This window comes from Castanea sativa, chromosome 11 (assembly GCF_040712315.1).
Source record: "Castanea sativa cultivar Marrone di Chiusa Pesio chromosome 11, ASM4071231v1".
NCBI lineage: Eukaryota > Viridiplantae > Streptophyta > Magnoliopsida > Fagales > Fagaceae > Castanea > Castanea sativa.
Window position 1 is genome coordinate 11,753,165 of NC_134023.1, and position 21,654 is coordinate 11,774,818.

Here is a 21,654-nt window from a genome sequence, read left to right on the forward strand (position 1 = left end):
ACTCCTTTAGCCGTTGGAAAGCCACCGCGCACTCCTCGGTCCATTCAAAACCTTTCCATTTATTTAATAATTGAAAGAAAGGTCTGCATCTGTCCGCGGACCGGGATATAAATCGGTTGAGAGCAGCAGTCATACCTGTTAGTCTTTGCACTTCTTTAGGATTCCGAGGTGGGTTTAAGCTGTTTATTGCCTTAACCTGAGCAGGATTCACTTCAATTCCCCGGTGAGTCACCATATATCCTAGAAACTTGCCCGATCCTACACCGAAAGAGCATTTAGAGGCATTGAGCCGCAATTTATATTCTCTCAGCTTCTGAAAAGTGTTGCTCAGATCCTCCAGATGTGCAGAAACTTCTTTACTCTTTACAACCATGTCATCCACGTATACCTCAATAGTTTTTCCTAGCTGGGCCTCAAACATTCTCGTCATCATCCTTTGGTAGGTAGCCCCTGCGTTTTTCAAACCAAAGGGCATTACCTTATAGTGATAATTTCCTGTAGGAGTGACGAATGCAGTCTTCTCCTGGTCCTCGGCGGCTAAGGGTATCTGGTGGTAACCTTGGAAAGTATCGAGAAAACTCATCCGAGGATGCCCAACGGTAGCGTCAACTAACTGGTCAATCCGAGGCATTGGGAATGAGTCCTTCGGGCAAGCTTTGTTTAAATCTGTGAAGTCTACACAAACTCTCCACTTCCCATTCTTCTTCTTCACCACCACCGTATGGGCTAACCATTCAGGATAAAACACTTCTTTGATAGCCCCTGCCTCCTTGAGTTTGAGCACTTCCTCTTTTACGGCTTCGGAATGTTCTCTGGAGCACCTCCGAGGTGGTTGCCTCCTCGGCACTACAGTTGGGTTGACCTTTAAATGATGACATATGAAGTTCGGATCAACCCCAGGGGCCTCATACACGTTCCAAGCAAATACATCCATATTTTTCTTTAAAAATAAAATCAGTTCTGCCTTCTCTTCCTGCGGCAATTGAACTCCAACCTGGAAGAACTTCTCAGGATCATTGTCTATGAGAATTCTCTCCAATTCTTCACATACCGCTTCATCTACCCCGGCTGTGGGAAGAGACTTTGATTGCTATGCCTCTCCGTTAGCAGAGGCCGAGGAGTCTGGTTCTGGTCGACGCAGTTGTACTCGTAACACACCGTCGAGCCACGTACCGACTCCCAAGTAACTCCACCACCTGGTCTCCGTAATGAAATTTGACTTTGACATGCAAGGTTGAGGAAACGGCCCCCTAATGCATGCAGCCAAGGTCTTGCCACAATAGCCGTATAGGGGGAATAAGCATCGACCACGATGAAATCTACGTCTACCACCTCCGGACCCGATTGCACAGGCAATCTAATTTGTCCCTTCGAACGACAGCCTCTCCCTTCGAAGCTTATCAAGGGTGAGTCATATGGCATAAGATCTTCAACTCTTAACTTCAAGCCTCTAAATAGGTCGGGGTACATGATATCCGCGCCATCGCCTTGATCAACCATTACCCTCTTTACATCATAGTTCCCTATTCTCGAGGGTTACCACTAAGGCATCATCATGAGGCTGGATGGTCCCCATCTTGTCCTCTTTAGAGAAACTTAGGACTGGCAGGATATTCGCCTTAATCCTCTTTGGCTGATCCCGTGAATCCTCGGCCAATGTTCGAGCTACTGACATTACCCTGAAAGGAGCTGAGCCAGTCCTACCAGGTGCTGCAAAAATGACATTGATGGTACCTAGAGGAGGTCTGGATGAAGGACCGTCGTGGTTTGTCATTCCTGCTTGGTTTCCTCGCCCGTTGGGTTGGTACAGAAACTGCTTCAGCTTTCCCTCCTTAACCAATTGTTCCAAATGATTCCACAAAGTGCGACAATCCTCGGTGGTATGACCTCGCTCCTGGTGATAATGGCAATGGAGATTTTGATTGCGTCTCAAAGGGTCCCCTGCCATTTTATTTGGCCATTTGAAAAAAGGTCATGCCTTATTTTCTCCAACAGCTGCTGCACCGGCTCCCTGAAGACGGTGTTGACCACTTGTGGGGGTATGTGACCAGCCTGCCTGGAAAAATCCCGCGCAGGTCTATTGTTGTTGTATCGGTCAGACCTGAAATCCCTCCTTTCTTGTGGGATAACCTTCGCCTTGCCTTTTCCCTGTTGCTGATCTTCCTCAACCCTTTTGTACTCGTCGATGCGATCCATCAGTCGACGTACGCTTCTGACAGGTTTCTTCGTTAAGGATTTCCTCAAGTCATGCTCCGTTGGTAGGCCGACCTTGAAGGTCCTTATTGCTACATCGTCAAAGTCTCCGTCAATTTCGTTGAACATTTCCCAATACCGGTCCGAATACGTTTTCAGGGTTTCCCCTTCCCTCATGGCCATGGACAGTAAAGAATCCAATGGACGAGGAACTCTACTGCACGTGATAAAGCGAGAACCAAATGCCTTAGTAAGCTCTTTGAAAGAATCAATGGAGCCTGCCCTTAAGCTGTCAAACCATCTCATGGCTACGGGCCCTAGGCTAGAAGGAAAAATCTTGCATAACAAAGTTTCATTCCTGGAATGCACTGCCATTCTCTGGCTGAAATGGCTTACGTGCTCCACAGGATCCGTCCGACCATTGTAAAGAGTGAAGGCTGGTTGTGTGAAGCGCCGAGGCAACCTTCCTTCTTCCAATCTGCGCGCGAAGGGTGATCTGGAGATTTGGTGTAATGCTCTTCCCATTGCGTCATTTCCTAAGCCCCTAGGGGGGTAGTCTCTGCCACGCCCCCCATGCAGATTGTCTTCTTCGGAAGAGACATATTCTCCTGGGGGAGTTCTGGATCTCTGCCCGTAATTGTTATCCTCGGATCCTTCCGAAGAGGGGTCAGAGACCGGAGGAGTTCTCCTTCGCCTTTCGTGGCGCAATCTCCTCTTTAGGCCGTTAATCTCCTTCTGTATGGCCCTGGCATTTCTTTCATAAGGAGCTCTGCTTCCTCCTTGCGAATGACTTGCACTTCTGATGGTGTGTGTAATATGTACACTTCCTTCTCGGTTCTCTCCGTGATCAGGATGCAAGGAGTGATCCTCACGCTGAGAGCCCACGGACTCCGCACTGCGTTGTGGTCCTGACCCTACCATGATGTCCTAAACTTCCTTGAAGACTAAATCCCCACAGACGGCGCCAATTGTAAGGACACAATTCAAATTCCCAAACCACGACTGGGAGAAAAATGGGCTTGAAAGGCCTTTCTTCACAATGAATTTGTAGATGATGGGTTTGTAATTTAGATTTCAAGGATGGTTTAGACAATTACAAAAAGAACGGGCTTTGGGCCCAAAGGAACAAAACAAAGAATCGTTTGCAAAGAGTAAGACTGAGAAATCGTCCTCGGATTGTTTCCGATGATGGTTTATAATAATATTTCTCAAGTTTGGATACAAGTGTTGATTACTATTGACTCTATCTCTTCTACTCACCAAAGTCCTCCCCCTTTCTTCGTATGCCTTCCCTCCTATTTATACTCATCCTCTTCTCTTCATCATCTTCCACTTTATGGTTGCAACCCTGATTTTTGGATACTTGTCCCATCCATTCTTCCCTAAAGCCCGCTGGGATTTTGGGACCAAGTTCCAAGCTTTATGCTCAGGTCCCATCCTTCCATCTATACTGTCAGCGTATCAATTACAGAGTCTTTAATATATGGGCGGTGGTAGCAGCTTTACTTTAAACATTCCACCGCTCTTTCTACTGTCCTCCACGTATACTGTGTATCCTCGGCTTAACATTCCGAGGACAAATCTACTCCTCGGATGGTGTGGGACACTTAAATAACTCCACGATCATTTTGATGTTTTCGGATTTGGGTTTCTAGCCCAAAAGACCTCGTTGGGCCGTCCTTCATGAATTACTGGGCCCAATACCCCTACAATAATACCCCTACAGTATTAATTTTATTATTTTGTGAAACATTGCAAGTTGAATCAACCAAAAATAATGTAACAAAACTACCGTACCTTTACGCATTAAAAAAAAAAAAGCAATTGGTGAAACAGTGCAAGTTGAACAAACCAAAAAAACTATAGCTTCAAGGCATTCGCTCTTTTCATATATAAATAATATTATATAAAACAAAACAAAAACATATTGGTGTACTTGAGAAGGAAAAAAAAAATCCATCTAACCAGATTGGCTAAATGCCTTGAATAAATATGAAAGATTTTTTAGTAGCGTCCAAAAACTTGATTAAACCAAAACACTATTCTTAACACTATTCATACGCCTATTGGCTCTTTTTATATAGTTAATAGATATTTACCAAAGGGATATTAACATGGGAATTTAGTCTAGTGGCTTTGCATATCTATGAGAAGCTCTCTCTCTCTCTCTCTCTCTCTCTCTCTCTCTCTCTAGCTTATCTGTTACATTGCTCTTCTACTGAAGTCATGGTAGGATCATCACCTCTTCTAGTTTTTGGTTTTTTGTTGCTTGCGTCTTTGGCCAACTATTTGGGTTAGCTCAAGCTCAAAATCAAACAGATCCTATTGAAGGTGTTCCTCTTTATCTCTGTCTCTCTCTCCCTCTCACACTCAGACTCACAAAGTTTGTTACATGTATTATAGTTCTTGGCTAAGTGCTTTGTTGTCTTTTGCATATGTTATACATATGAACTGCAATACAAAACTACATTTTTTTTTTTTGGTTATAAAGTAAACAATGAATACAGAAAATTGTGTTTGGTTTATAGTTGTTGAGGTGAAAACTTGAAGTAAGATTGTACAAAATGCTAGCTTTTAGAGCATTCCGGTCCGTCTAAAGTTTTATGTCTATATTAGCATAAGAACCCACTTTTTCTATTTTACGCAAATACTTTACAAAAACACCCACATTAGTTTATCTATCATACACACTCTTTTATTTAAATAATACTTTTCCTCACTTTTTTTATTATTTCACACCTACCCCCACCTAACGCTCTCTTTTTTTTTCTCTGAACACACAAACTCCCTTTCTTCTTCTTTTCCTTATCTCTATTTTCCTTGAACATGCCTCTCATTCTTCTCCTTCTTTTTTCTTCTTCTTCTTCTTCTTTTGCAATTTGGGTTTGATTATGGGTAGTGATTTTGGGCGGAGAAAGCAAATATTTTGGGTGGATTTGCAATTGTTGCTTCTTCTTCGGCATCTTCTTCTTTCTTAATTTCTTCTTCTTCTCCTTCTTCTTTTGCAATTTGGGTTTGATTATTTATATGAATTTGTATATGGGTTTGATGAATTTGGATCTAGATTTAGAATGAGTTTGATGATTTGTATAGATTTGCATAGCATGTTGCTGAATTGAAGAGAAGATAAAGGAGAAGGAGGGTAGAGGAAGAGAGAGCACAGAGAGAAAATAAAATAAAATATTCATTTAGAAAGCTACAGTTGGTCTCTAAACTTTTGCTCATAAGTGATTTTGGCCACACTTTTAGTCCCTAACAAATTTAAAATGATCACTTTTAGTTCCTAAAAAACTAAAAAGTGATTGATTTTGGTCCCTAACAACCTCTAGAGTGATGACTACAATTGCTCTTGTGCTAAACTTTAAAAAGTACCTGTGCATTTAAGGCAAAAAAAAATGTTACACACACACACACACATATATATATATATATATGTATGTATGTATGTATGTATATATGTATGTAAGTACCTTGTCCTTAAGTCTTTCTAGTTGACTCTTATGCTCTTTGGCTTGACTCCGAGATTTGGAGGTCTTGTTGCTTTTGGTTTCTTCTTTCTCCTCTTCATCACTCATTTCATTATCCAAACTCTTCACTGAGAGTAACCAAAAAAAAAAAGCAGCATAAATCAGCATAAGCCTGGTCACTAGTGACAACTAAACAAACATGAAATAAAAATAAATAAATAAAACCTCTGCCTTTTGCTCCCATAGTTAACGATGGATAAAGGAGTTATTCTGAAAAGGATAAAGAAAGAAATAACAGTTAGCTAAGGGGATAGAATTACATAATATGACACTAAACGTCACCGCTTTTTCTTTGTATACAAGCCAAATTTTTACTCAGATTATCACACACTGCCACAACAAAGTTTGTTAGAATCAAATTTTCCATAGCATAAAACAAACAAAAAAAAAAGGATGCTTATTTTGGGTCCATCAAAACGAATTCCTATGGTGATGAAGATCTCAATAAAGGCCACATGAAGTTTCAACAGCATTGGAAACAATGAAAAATCATTGCCGCATAAATTGAGAGAGCCAAAATCTCAATGAGACATTGAGCCGAAAAGGTGGTGGGCGCATCAGGAACATGTAATTTAGTATACAGTATTATTATGACTTGTAAATTCTAAACACAACTAATCAGAAACTCTAACAAACATTTTGCATAAATTGATATCAGTTAAATATTTTGGTTCAAGAAAAACGAATTCCTATGGTCTTATTCAAGAGAGAGGTAATCATAAGAACATGAAAGAGCGCAAAATCTCAGTGAGACATTGAATCGAACAGGTGGTGTGCATAAATTACATGTAACTTAGTTCATAACATTATTATGACTTTTAAACACCACTAACTAATCAGAAACTTTTTAACAAACATTTTGCATGAAATTGATAAAAGTTAAAGAGGCAAATGTAGAAGCAAACAGCAAAATCAATATACACACAGCGTATCGCTTTTCTTCTGGGTACGAGTCTGTACAAGTGTGAACAGAGAAAAATGGGTTTTTCATAATTTATACAAAAAGATAAGTGCGAACGCTATGTTGAATGTGCGACCGACACTACACTACGTAGGTACCTGTGCGGGTGAGGCGTGGGTGGGTCGGTCCTAGAAACGGCGGCAGCCGCGCGAGGAGTTAACGACCGGACGTGCTGCAAGCTAGGGATCACCGGGCAGCTCTTTCCCTCTATAGGGATCGGAGGGAGAGACAGATATGAAGTCGGAGGGACCTTACGGCTGAAAGAAACTAAGAATTAGGGAGGGTTTAGTCTGTTAAAGGTTTTTTTTTTTTTTTTTTTTGGGTAAAATGCAAAGATCACTTCCTATGTTTTACCAAAATTCATTTTGGTACTCTAACTTTACTTTTGTAGTCCTTGAACTTTCAATTTTATTTAATTAAGGTTTTCCCATCAAATTTTGTTATTTATACTATTATTTAAAAAAGCTTCTCTATTTTGACCGGATTTCTTTTATTTCAAAATATCCTTACACCCCTAGATTTAAGTAGAAATAAAATTAAAGGATAGTCTGGTAAAAATACATGTCTAACTTACACTAAAATATTGCCTACAAAATAAAAACACTTATCCACTAACTCATTTCTTCAAAGTAACTATACGTTTTTTTTTAATAGAAAAATAAGTTAAACAACCCATATTCACTGCAGTTTTTTTCCCTTGAAAAAAACACTCCATGTTTATCCAAAAACAAAACTAAATATAAAAAATAAAAAAGTTATCAAAAGAAAAAAATTAGACTAAATAGATATATACACTTTTTATTATAAGTAAATACATCTTTAACTCCCACTAAAACGTTACTTACAAAACAGGATCACTCTCCTTTATTTATTTTTATTTTTTTTTGTAAAGGTTAATATTTTACATCCATTATAATTTGCATCACACCCCTAAATTTTTTTGTAATTGAAAAATGTAGTAATCTCAGATTATAATGGATTAAAATGATTCAAATTTAAAATTTTCTTTAAATTTTTTAAATTAAAAAATTCAATTAATGATTGAAAAATTTCCAATTTTTTTTTCCAAAAAATTTTAATAAAAATTGATGGAAAAACCTTAATTGAATAAATCTAAAATTTAGAATACTGAAAAGAATTCTGAAAAAACATAAAGGGTAGGTGTAAGGACCAAAAGCTCATAAAATCAACTTCAAAACGTTACTGCTGCTTTATTCACTTAAGAGTCCTCATACAATACATTTGGTAGAGAGGGTTCAACAACAAAAAGCCCCCTTCTCGTAGTCTCTTGATTCCTATTTATACTATTCTCTGTTTTCATCGTAACCTTACACCTTGCAATCTGCGGTCCTTTTCCTGTGACACTTGTCCGTCGGCAATGGAACAAGATTCCACTTTGCATCCCGCACTGTTCAGGTCATGTCCACATTAATGCGACGGATAGAGGAGATGCTTACTAATTAATGCGGCCAGAATGGTTGTTGCCAAGCATTTAATGCAACTTTGCAACCTTCCAAATCAGCCTATTACAACCAGATATTTGTAACATGCCCCTTATGTAGTTATCGTCCTCGCCACCTCATCTTCGGGCACACCCGGAGAGACCTCATCTTTCATTCTAAATGTTGGCCTTCCTTTCTTCGGGTCCTCGGGTTCTTAGGTCCTCAGGTCCTCACAACAGCCCCTTTAATACTTGAGTTATGAATCATGTATTAATAACTAAGTTTTAACTTCTTATACACGCTTTTTACCCATTTTATGTTTTCACACGTACAGACGTCTCTTCACTGCCCCATGATCCGCATCTGGCGCCTCGTATCCCACGTTGAGGCATTTATGGCGTCTGACGCTTCTTTTCCCGCGCACGTTCTACGGTTGGATGAGCAATGTACGGTTCAGATTTTGCTCTTAATTATGAGCGGGAAAGTTACCGCTCTTATTCTTTTACCCCATTACTTCCTCTTCCCCCACCCCTATAAAAGCAACTTTTTACGCTGGATAAAGCTCATTTTGCCATTTCGAAGGATTGAAAGAAAAGTGAGCTCCCGAGGACCATCCTTAAGCGATCTTCAGAGGTGTGTTCATTTTCCTTTCCTTTTTTTCTCTTCTTGCTTGCTTTTCTCCTCTTGCAGCGGGGGTTAATGGGTAGATACGCTAAGTTAGTGAATACGGATGAGGCGAAGGCCGCTTTTAAGGACCGATATCGGATCCCCAATGACGTAGATATTACGTATTGTGAGGTAGAAGATATTCCACTGGTGTCTCGGCCACCTGAATCCATTTTGATTCCGATGATTGCATTTATTGAGGGGGGTATGGAAATTCCTATGGGTAGAGTAACTAGGGATTTTCTAATAAATTATAGGCTTACCCCTTCGCAATGCTCCCCAAATGTCCTTAGAATTTTAGGATGCGCGGATGCCCTTAACCGAAAACTGGGAACCAACTTGACCTGGCAGGATGTAAATTGGGTATATAACTTCCAAAAAGGGGACAGGACTAAATACTATATGAAGTGTAGAATCCCTTCTGTTAGGCTGATTTCCTGTTTACCCGATTCAAGCAAAGGGATGGATGAAGATTATCTCGTCATCTCGGGCAATTGGCATGACGGATTGCATTGCCCTACCCGAGAAGGGGTACCAGGTAGGGTTCCCGAGGACTAACCTAGCACTTAGGACTAACCATATTCTTTTCTGTGCTTTACACCACACCACGTATTTGTTTAAATGCCTTCATTTTTTATTGCAGACGATTACCATACTGCCCCGAATCTGTCGGCCGTGAACCGTGCTGATTTGAACAGGATTCTTCGATCGGAGATATTCGTACATAGGGACGGACAGCTCCGAGCAGCCCACCTCATCCTCGGATACAACCCCTCTACTAAACGCTTCCAAAGCCCGAAGAACGTGATAAGAGCAAGAGATTTAAGGCTAGCTCAAATTGACGTTGCCGCCCCGGGATTCTTATTAGCCGTACCTCCCCCTGCGGGAATTCAGGACGCACAACTCCCTGCTTCGCTCGCCGCCCAACTGATCTATCCTCCTTTGGAGCAAGCTGCTAATCCCGTCGTTGAGGAAAGAGCTGCCACGCCCGAGCTCCCTTCTCTCGAGGTGACAGAGGAAGACTTTGAGGTGTTCTACCGCCCAGACGCTCCTTCCAGTTCCCAACCGTCCACCAGTCAAATGGGTTTCCAAGAAAAAGAGCCCGACCTGTTGGCCCTACTACAGGCACATGCAGGCAGCTCTTCGCCAGCCGTGTCGGTTCCTCCTCGTCCCGTTACTCCAGCTGTTACTCAGGCACCCCCCTCGGAGGCGACAGATAAAAAACGCAAAAGGGGTCAGAGTAGCAAACATGTTATAGACATCGAAGAAGGGGAAAACCTTGACCCCTCTGTTAAAGATACCAGGGCTGCAAAGGCCCTTTCCAAGAAAGTTGTTCCTACTGGTTCGTCTAAGGACCCCAGTAGTGAGCCTACAAAGAAGGCGTCAGCCTGGCGACCCAACTTCACTCTCAGTTCGGGCAGCCCTGTCATGGATGATGCGAACTTGAGGGCAGGGAAGCTCAAGCCTGGTGGCCGAGTGTCTAGAGAAGGCTCTGTGCCTTCCCGAGGATATGGCAGAGTTACGATCCTTCCGCAAAAGGGAGGTTTTCTTGTCTTTGAAGCAGGACTTGGCCAAGGTATTTTTTAAGCCTTTGCACAGTTTATACATAAGTTTAACTCTTTATTATGGCTAACTCTTTTGTTTGTACTTGAATACATCATAGGCGGTCCAAGCTTCATTTATGGCTGAGGAATGGGTAGATCATTCACTGGATCTTGCCCGCAAAGCTGATCAGAATGCCGAGGCGGCAGTGAGGGCACAAAAAGAAGCTGAGTTGAATTTGAAGGAGACCCTCACTCACCTGTCCGAGGTAGAAAAGGCTCACAAGAATGCTGAGTCGGCCCTGAAAAGCTACGAATCTCAAGCAAACCTTGCTCTTGAGGCTCAAAAACAAGCCCAAAGTAGGCTCGCTCTAACTGTTGTTGAGCTTAAGCAAACGCAAGAGAAATTGGCCGCCAAGGAGCAGGAGCAGGCTGTAGCGGAACAAGCTGCGTACGATGCAGGAATAAAAAAGGCTTCGGATAGCCTGACTGCCCAACTCAAAGGGGTTGCTAGGGCGTTCTGCTTGGAGGTATGGGGTCAAGCCTTGGACGCTGCTGGGGTAGCTGCCGATGCTGAACTTCGAGCCTCAGATAATGTTTACTACCCCACAGCACTTCGGATTGCTCCTGCTCCCCCTATGCCACCAAGTGAACCAGCTGAGCCTATTCCTGTTCCCGATCCTTCTGATGCTGCAGCCTCAAAGGGCCCTTCTCCCACAGTACATCCCGTGGAAGAAACAATCATGGGTGATGTGGCCGAAGAGCCAAAAAAGAAAAAGAAAGACAAAGAACTAGAGAAGAGGAAGGACAAGCAACCTGTCACTTAGTCAATCTATCATGGTTGTCTCTTTCTTTTGTTGTTGTTGCTGTTTTGTTTTTTTGTTGTTTGTTTTTTTTTTATACGGATGTAAGGGGCTGTATGATTGCCCCAATTTTGTAATGAGTACTTATTAAGGAATTAACATTTGGCTCTTCTCTTTTTGTTTCACATACGAGTCTTACTACAATATGCTACCATCCGATTGTCACTTTATACGAATTCATAAGCTTACCTTAAAAATCATAATACTACTTTAAATTGTTCATCATACTTGTGATTTGAAGAAACACGAAAAAACTTAACCTGGATACCATAATTCCACTACTTAATCTTTTTTGACGTTTGAAAGAGCAGGCATGATAATGAACAACGAGGCTTAATGATTCATTTGTGCTAACGCTTTAGATGCTTGAGATCCTTTAGCCCAAAAAAGAACAAAAATCAGTTTAGCACTTATGTTCTCGCAAGCGTTTAATTCTTCTTAGACTTGTAGTCCGAGGAGCCAAACAAGCGCTAAGGTCAATTTTAACACTTGTGTTTTTTGCAAGTGATTAATTTCTCTTAGACTTGTGGCCCGAGGAGCCGAACAAGAACTAAGGTCAGTTTAACACTTATGCTTTTTGCAAGTGATTAATTTCTCTTAGACTTGTGGCCCGAGGAGCCGAACAAGAACTAAGGTCAGTTTAACACTTAAGTTTTTTGCAAGTGATTAATTTCTCTTAGACTTGTGGCCCGAGGAGCCGAACAAGAACTAAGGTCAGTTTAACACTTATGCTTTTTGCAAGTGATTAATTTCTCTTAGACTTGTGGCCCGAGGAGCCGAACAAGAACTAAGGTCAGTTTAACACTTAAGTTTTTTGCAAGTGATTAATTTCTCTTAGACTTGTGGCTCGAGGAGCCGAACAAAAACTAAGGTCAGTTTAACACTTATGCTTTTTGTAAGTGATTAATTTCTCTTAGACTTGTGGCCCGAGGAGCCGAACAAGAACTAAGGTCAGTTTAACACTTAAGTTTTTTGCAAGTGATTAATTTCTCTTAGACTTGTGGCCCGAGGAGCCGAACAAGAACTAAGGTCAGTTTAACACTTATGCTTTTTGTAAGTGATTAATTTCTCTTAGACTTGTGGCCCGAGGAGCCGAACAAGAACTAAGGTCAGTTTAACACTTAAGTTTTGCCGGTATGGAATTGAAACGAACAGAAGCCTCATATAAAAGGAGATTCTTTTCTTAATAATAATATCGTCGTAAGTTATTTACATTCCAAGGACGAGGGATCACCCTCCCATCCAGATCCTCTAAACGATAAGCCCCTACACCTGCCACTGAGGTAATTCTATATGGCCCCTCCCAGTTAGGACCCAACTTTCCCCAGGCAGGATTCTTTGCTACCCCCACTACCTTTCTTAGTACCAAATCTCCTGGTACCAAGGGCCTGGTCTTAACTCCCTTGTCATACGTCTGCTTGAGCTTCTGCTGATAGTTGCCCATCTTCACATTGGCTATTTCTCTACTTTCCTCAATAGTATTCAAACAATCATTCATCAGATCATGATTGCTTGCTTCGTCATACTGGTCGGACTTCAGGGTGGGAAAACCTGACTCTAATGGTATTATAGCTTCCATTCCATACGTCATTGAAAAGGGAGTCTCACCTGTTGATCTTCGAGGTGTAGTGCGATAAGCCCATAATACATGAGGTAATTCTTCTACCCAGCCTCCTTTAGCGTCATCCAATCGTTTCTTCAATCCTGCCAAGATGACTTTATTTGTTGCTTCGGCCTGTCCATTTCCTTGGGGATAGTACGGTGTGGAATATCCGTTTCTTATTCCAATTTCCGCGCAGTACCGCTAGGGGTGGCAAAATTTGACACGACCCGCGAACTCGACACGACACGACACGAAATTAGCAGGTTATGGGTTGAGGCTTAACGGGTTCGTGTCATATTCGGGTTGACACGACTAACCCGTTTAATAAATGGGTTGGGTTAGGGTTGAACACATAGAACCTGTTTGACCCGTCTGACCCGTTTAATTAAATGATATTTTACCAATATACCCTTCAAACTCTAGGTATATAAACTTATTAGTTGTTGTGATTTATTTTCTTTGACATATTGTGATTGATTATTTGTGATATTGAGATATGCTTTAACTTTGAATGATTATTTGTGATGCAGTTACTCGTTAGTTCTAAATTTTATATTAAAAATATTTATTTGTTTGTTTTTTCATTAATTTTTATTTTTCATTTTGATAAAATCTGATAAACAGGTCGACACGACTGACCCGTTTAATAAATGGGTTGTGTTAGGGTTGAGAAATCTTGACCCGTTTAATAAACAGGTCGGGTTAGTGTTGACCTATGTAGTCGAATACTCATGACTTAACACGACACGAACCCGACACGCAAACACGAATTGCCACCCCTAAGTACCGCCGAAAAACCTTGCTATCAAATTGAAGACCATTATCAGATATCAAGGTGTGTGGGACCCCGAAGCGAGTTATGATATTTTTCCAGATGAATCTTTTTGCATCCACATCCCTAATGTTGGCTAATGGTTCGGCTTCCACCCATTTCGTGAAATAATCCGTGCCGACGATGAGCCATCTCCTATTACCCGTTGCCCGAGGAAATGGCCCGACGATATCTAAACCCCATTTAGCAAAGGGCCATGGGCTGGACAACGGATTTAAGTTACCTCCTGGTTGATGTACATTGGGCGCAAACCTTTGACACTGATCACACTTCTTGGCATACTCTTGGGAGGTTCTCTGCATGCTTGGCCACCAATACCCTTGGGTCATGGCTCTATGAGCTAATGATCTTCCTCCTGTGTGGCTCCCACACACACCCTCATGCAATTCTTCCAGCAAAGGTTCCACGGCTTCAGGATGTACGCAAAGGAGGTACGGACCTGCATAGGAACGCCTATAGAGTTTTTGCTCCTCCGATAGCCAATAACGGGGTGCGCTTCTTCGTATCGTCTCGGCCATTTTTCCATCTTCAGGTAGTATTCCGTGCTGTAAGAAAGCTATGATTGGGTCCATCCAGCTTGGGCCTACATGAATGCTGTGAACCCGTACTGTCGGGATGTTGGTCAAGCTAGAGGACAACAAATCCTCCACCATAACCATACGTGGTAACTTCGATCCCAGTGAAGTGGCTAACATTGCTAATGAATCAGCATGAGAATTATGTCCCCTTGGGACTTGCTGTACCTTGAAACTGTCAAACAAACCCAACACCCCTTGGACTCGTTTCAGATAGCTTTTCATCCGCTCATCTTTTGCCTCAAACTCTCCATTAACCTGCCCGACCACCAATCGGGAATCACAGAACACCCTCACTACTTTTCCTCCCAAATGTTTAACCATCAAAGAGCCCACTAAAAGAGCCTCGTACTCGGCCTCATTATTAGTTGCTGGGAATCCCAACCTCAATGACTTTTCAATGACTAGTTTTTCGGGGGATATTAACACAACTCCAACCCCGGCTCCCTTTCGATTTGATGCCCCATCAGTGTAGACTTCCCATGGAGTGACGTTTTCCGTTCTAATGGACATTATTGTCATTACGACATCTTCGGGGTGAGCCTGACCGTCCGTGAACTCGGCCACGAAGTCGGCAAGGATTTGCCCTTTGATAGCTGTCCGGGGCATATACTTGATATCATAAGCTCCCAGCTTGGTTCCCCACTTTGCTACACGACCCGTATAATCCGACTTCCGCGTGATAGCTTGTAGAGGCAACTGAGTGAGTATTACCACGGTGTGAGCTTGGAAGTAATGAGGCAATTTTCTTGTTGCGTGCACCACGGCTAGAAGCGCTTTTTCCAGCAGTAGGTATCGCTGTTCAACTTCTTGTAAGGACTTGCTGACATAGTATATTGGTTTCTGGACCCCGTCATCATTCCGTATTAAGACAAGACTTACGGAGTGATTTGTGACGGCTAGATAAGCATAAAGCACTTCTTCCTTCTCGGGCGTCGATAGTATCGGCGGTCTAGATAGGTATTGCTTTAAATCCTCAAAAGCCAAATTGCATTCGCTAGACCACTGGAAATCTTTCCACCTGTGCAAAAGGCGATAAAATGGGCGGCACCTGTCTGCGGATCGCGAAATGAACCTGTTCAAGGCTGCAATCATGCCAGCTAACCTCTGCACCTCTCTAGGGTTCCGAGGGGGATGCAATCCTAAGACAGCCTTAATTTGGTCAGGATTAACTTCAATGCCCCGATGAGTAATCATGTACCCCAAAAATTTTCCCGAGCCTACTCCGAAAGAACACTTTGATGCATTCAAGCGTAACTTATACTTTCTTAACACCAAGAAGGTCTCTTGCAAATCTGCCAAATGGTCTTCTGTCTTCTTACTTTTGATTACCATATCATCGATATAAGCTTCCATGTTACGTCCCAGCTGCGCATCGAACATTCTGGTCACCATTCGTTGATAAGTGGACCCTGCATTCTTTAGACCAAAGGGCATTACTCGGTAATGGTAATTACCATTCGGGGCACGAAAAGCCGTCTTCTCCTGATCATTCAGTGACAACGGGATTTGGTGATACCCTTGGAATGCATCCAAGAAGCTCATTCGGGGGTGCCCCACAGTTGCATCCACCAATTGGTCAATTCTAGGAATAGGGAAAGGATCCTTGGGACATGCCCTATTCAGATCTGTAAAGTCAATACAGACTCTCCATTTCCCATTCTTCTTTTTTACTACGACAGTATTGGCCAGCCATTCAGGATAGAAGATCTCCTTGATCGCACCGGCTTGCTTTAGCTTCCCAACCTCCTCTTTAACTGCCTCGGCGTGCTCTTGAGATGCTCGCCGAGGAGGTTGCTGTCTAGGTGTCGCATGAGGGTTAACATTCAAATGATGGCAGATAACCTCTGGATTAATTCCTGGCACATCATAAGTCGTCCATGCAAAAACATCAATGTTATCTCGCAGGAATTGAATCAACTCTTCTCTTTCCTGTGTCGGCAGCTTGGATCCGACCTGAAAATACCTCTCCTTATCTTCCCCAATAATTACCTTGGTTAGCTTCTCGGCAGACCCTTCATCTTCATCTGGGCCGACTTCCCGAGCAGCCTCCTTTAATTGCTATGATGTCTCAGGAACTTCCCCTTCCAACGAACCTCGGCCCGTGCGAATAGTGGCAGACATTAGACATTGCCTAGCCACCGTTTGACTGCCATGTAACACTCCCACGCTTTCCCCTGTAGGGTACTTCACCATCACATGTAAAGTTGATGAAACTGCCTCCATTGCATGCAACCACGGTCTAGCCAAAATGGCCGTGTATGGAGAATATGCCATAACAACTATGAAGTTTACCTGTACCTCGGAACCCTCCACCTGCACGGGCAGCCTAATCATTCCTCGTGGGATCACCTGGTTTCCATCAAAACCAACCAAAGGATGGTCGTATTTTTCCAAGTCCTCCTCTTTCAACTTTAATCCATTGAATAGGTCCGGATACATAATCTCGGCACCACTTCCATCATCCACCAAGACTCGTTTCACATCATATCCCCCAATGCGAACTGTGACGACCAAGGCATCATCGTGGGGTTGAAACGTTCCCTCTTTATCCTTATCAGAAAAACCCAAAGTAAGCGCCACCGAGGATCTGAGTCTTTGGTTTGTTTGATGATTCTCTTCCACGTCTTCGTTCCCACACTTGTTTTGAACGGTCATGACCCGAGGAAGTTTCCCAAAGTCTCCTCTTGGCTGGGTCAAGATGACGTTAATAGTGCCTAAAGATGGTTGAGGGGCCTGACCCCAATATTTCCGAGTATCTAGTTGTTCCTGATTCCCATTCGGCTTTGCCAACAAGTGATTGATCTTCCCGGCCCTAATCAATTGATTTAAATGGTCACGCAACGTCCGGCACTTCTCCGTGGTGTGTCCCTTGTCCTGGTGGTAATGGCAGTGGAGGTTTTGGTTCCTCGTGGATGCATCTCCACTCATTTTTTTTGGTGGCCTAAAATATGGCTCATGCCGAATTTTCTCCAGTATGTGATGCACAGGCTCCTTAAATAGTGAGTTAACTAGAGGAGACTCGGCGGTCCTCGAATGGCTTGTAAAGTCTCGTTTGGGCCGAATACCTTGAAACCCTCCTACCCGAAGATCCTTCCTCTCTAGATACCATTTCATTTTGCCTTTACTTTGCATCTGATCCTCTTCCACCCGCTTATATTTATCTATCCGGTCCATAAGCTGACGCATATCTTCCGCGGCCTTCATTGTCAAAGACTTCCTTAACCCATGTTCCGTGGGAAGACCCACCTTGAAAGTTCTCACAGCTACACTCTCCACATCCCCATCAATTTCATTATACGTTTCCCAGTATCGGTCAGAATAGGTTTTGAGTGTTTCACCTTCCCTCATAGACATAGACAGTAGAGCATCCAAAGGTTTTGGAATCCTAGTACAAGTTATGAACCTTGCTCCAAATGCCCTAGTCAATTCCTCAAAAGACCTCAGGGAACCCTCTGCCAAAGCATCAAACCACCTCATAGCCACGGGCCCCAAACTGGAGGGAAAAACTCTACACATCAATGCCTCATTATTCGAATAAACAGCCATCTTCTGACTAAAATGACTAACGTGCTCTACGGGGTCAGTCCTCCCATTATACACAGTAAAGATGGGTTGGGAAAACCTACGAGGTAGCTTTGCCCTGTTTATCCTTGCCACAAAAGGGGATTTGGCAATTTGCCTCAGGGCTTTACCCATTGCATCACTCCCGTCCTCACGATATATTCCATCAGTATCGGGCATCTTCGTCACTTTCAGCTGCTTTGCCCTAACGCCCGAAGACACACTAACACGGGTCATACTTCGAGTAGGCTCAAACATTGGGGGATGAATTCCTCCTGGGTTCGCTTCCGAACTATCACTGGAAGAGCTAGCATTATCCTTACGTCTCCGCTTCTTACTATCCACACGCTTGCGTAAGTACGCTATCTCAGATTGCATCTGTCGCAACACATCGTCGCGAGACATATGCCCCTCAGTTAACGATCGTTGCTCAGCCCTATGATCGCCCTCATATGCCTTCTCCACCCCCGAAGTATGCCCTTTCCCTTTATCACGCTGAAGACTTACAGCTACGTCCCTGCTTCGTGAGCTTACTGATTCTTCCCCTTCCAAATACACCTCCGCCATACACTTCTAAATGGAATATGCTACGCTGTTGTTGTTCCCACAGACGGCGCCAATTGTAAGGACCAAAAGCTCATAAAATCAACTTCAAAACGTTACTGCTGCTTTATTCACTTAAGAGTCCTCATACAATACATTTGGTAGAGAGGGTTCAACAACAAAAAGCCCCCTTCTCGTAGTCTCTTGATTCCTATTTATACTATTCTCTGTTTTCATCGTAACCTTACACCTTGCAATCTGCGGTCCTTTTCCTGTGACACTTGTCCGTCGGCAATGGAACAAGATTCCACTTTGCATCCCGCACTGTTCAGGTCATGTCCACATTAATGCGACGGATAGAGGAGATGCTTGCTAATTAATGCGGCCAGAATGGTTGTTGCCAAGCATTTAATGCAACTTTGCAACCTTCCAAATCAGCCTATTACAACCAGATATTTGTAACATGCCCCTTATGTAGTTATCGTCCTCGCCACCTCATCTTCGGGCACACCCGGAGAGACCTCATCTTTCATTCTAAATGTTGGCCTTCCTTTCTTCGGGTCCTCGGGTTCTTAGGTCCTCAGGTCCTCACAGTAGGTTTTGCATTTTAGCCTAAAAAAATTATTAAAAAAAAACTTAACCAAGCTAATACCAACTAAGTCCAAAATTTTTCAAAACTAACCAACTCAATCTCTAATCACCGCGAGAGAGAAGTGAAAAATGAGTAACATTTTAGGGTTCAAGTGGGGTCTACCTTAGGGAACTAATTGGTAAGTTTTAAAAAGTCTTAGCAATATAATTTCAATTATTAAATGTATGACTAAAAACCATACAAAATTTCAATTGCAACCTAGCATTAACAATAGGATCTTTGGATCCGCTAGACAAGCTTCCATCACCAAACAGGCATGATCTTTGTATTGAAAATTTTAAAAGTCTTGAACTTAGTTGGCATTAACCTAAATCTCACAAGTGTTAACTTTGTTTTACTAATATTTTTTTAAATTATCACATGTCAAGTTGGGTCTACAAAAAAAAAAAAAATCAACTCAACCCACCAACTCATTTTAACAACCTAGGTCATCATCATCGAGTTATTATAGAGAGTCGGGGACACACATTTTACCACAATTTGTACATTTATCGATTTATAATTGGATTACATCACGTGCATATTACTTGGTGAAAATTAATTCAATCATCTTTTAACACGTATGCAAGATGTGGCAAAATGCATAGCAAAGTTTGTGTTAATATATTTTTTCTAAGTCGTTAATTTAGGTTGGTTTCATGTGGTTAATGAGTTGTATGCCGCTTATTTGCTAGACACAAGGCCGGCTCAAAAATTTGGGGGTCTAAGGCAAAAATTTTAAGTGGACTTTTTTATAATTAAATATTTATTAAAATTTTAATTTTATATTTAAAATATATTTTTCTTACATTTTGAGATGTAAAATTACTAATTAAGTTTTTGTTTTTAAGTTTCTCTAACATTTATTTTTTAATTAATAATATGACTAATTCACTTAATTTTAGTATACCTTAAACAAGATTTTATAAATTGGTATGATATAGTAAAAGAGACTATCCATGCTAATGGGTGGGTTAGTATCTTAGGGAAGTTAGTTTTAGCCTGTGGGGCTGTGGGTCATGTGGCTGTGTGTGCTAATATGTTATGGGCAATGTGCTACTGCTATCAGCTGTGCGTGTGGTATTTTGCAGTGTATTGTGGAGCCTTTTTTTCCCTTTTTAATTTTTGTATTTTAGGATACAATAGTGTCTTTTAAATGCATTCTATTGACCAATAAAATGACTTAATTTTTTAATTAAAATATATAGATAAATATTACACACACACACACATAAATAAAATATATATATATATATATATATATATATATATATATATATTTATACAAATGGGGGCCTTAAGCGATTGCATTACTTGCTTTTATGCTTTGGTCAACCCTGGCTAGACAACAAGGAAGGGATATTTGAACACTTAATATCTTTTGTTAGAAATATAGGGAGATGCCAAGTATATTTTATATCTATTTACAATTTATTTTGAAAAAGGTGTTTATCTAGCTAAAATTTAAGAAATCCAAGTGTACATTGCTTTATATCTCACTTAGAAAAGTCTTTCATCATTTATTCAAAAAATATATTAATATAATTGATATAAATACTTAAAAAAATTTACTTAAACTTATTGTTTTAGGCCTCAAATCTTACTTGAGCCTCCAACGGTCTTGATGAGTCCAAATCTTCTATCCCACTCTTCCTTCTCCACTATATACTCTACAAATAAAAACATGTCACATGTCCATCTAATTTATTAAATGCTAAATTTATGCCTTCTATTATTTCAATTACCTAAATATGATGGGTTATTTATTTATTTATTTTAGGAAATTGAAATAATAGAAGGCATAAATTTAGCATTTAATAAATTAGATGGACATATGACATGTTTTTATTTGTGAAGTATATAGTAGAGCAGGAAGGGTGGGATAGAAGATTTGGACTCGGTCTTGATGAGGTCTTTTTTTTTTTTTTTTTTGAGAATCTGTCTTGATAAGTTGAATAAACTTTTTTTTCCCAGCTGAATTAATGCACATTTCTTTTCCTTTTTAAAAAAATTTTGAGGACATTTTTTAAAATAAATTTAAAGTTAATGAAAAGAAGAAAAAGGAAAAGGAAAGAACTACTTCTTTTAGTTTTACTTTTTAAGATAGCTTTATCTTTTTCCCCATTCAATGTAGCCTTTTTTTTTTTTTTTGCGAAAGAAGATAGATTCAATGTAGCCTCAAAACAAAAGGAAATACCTGCTTCTTTTATTTTTTATATTAACGTGGTCTCCAAAATGAATGACAACTTTTCCTATTTAGAGCAACTGCATCAGTTCGTTTATTTTACACATCTATTTTTACACTAAAAACCTACTTTTTTTATTTTACACGTTCATTTATACAAAACATCCACATCAGTTCATCTATTTTACCATCTTTTTTAATTAAATAATCAATTTTTCTAAATTTTTTATTATTTCGGTTAACTGCCTTTTATATCCCCGTGCTCTCTCTTTCTCTCTCTCTCTCTACCCATTTTTTCTGATTATGCTCTCTCTCTCTCTCTCTCTCTCTCTCTCTCTCTCTCTCTCTCTCTCTCTATACCCATCTCTCTACCCATTTTCCAGCTCCAATCTCCGATCCACAGCACCGATCTCCGATCCCAGCCCTGATCTCCAATCCATGCACCACCGATCCTAGCCCCAATCTCCGATCCACGCGCCACCGATCCCAGTCGCGATCTCTGATCCACGCACCACCGATCCCAGCTCC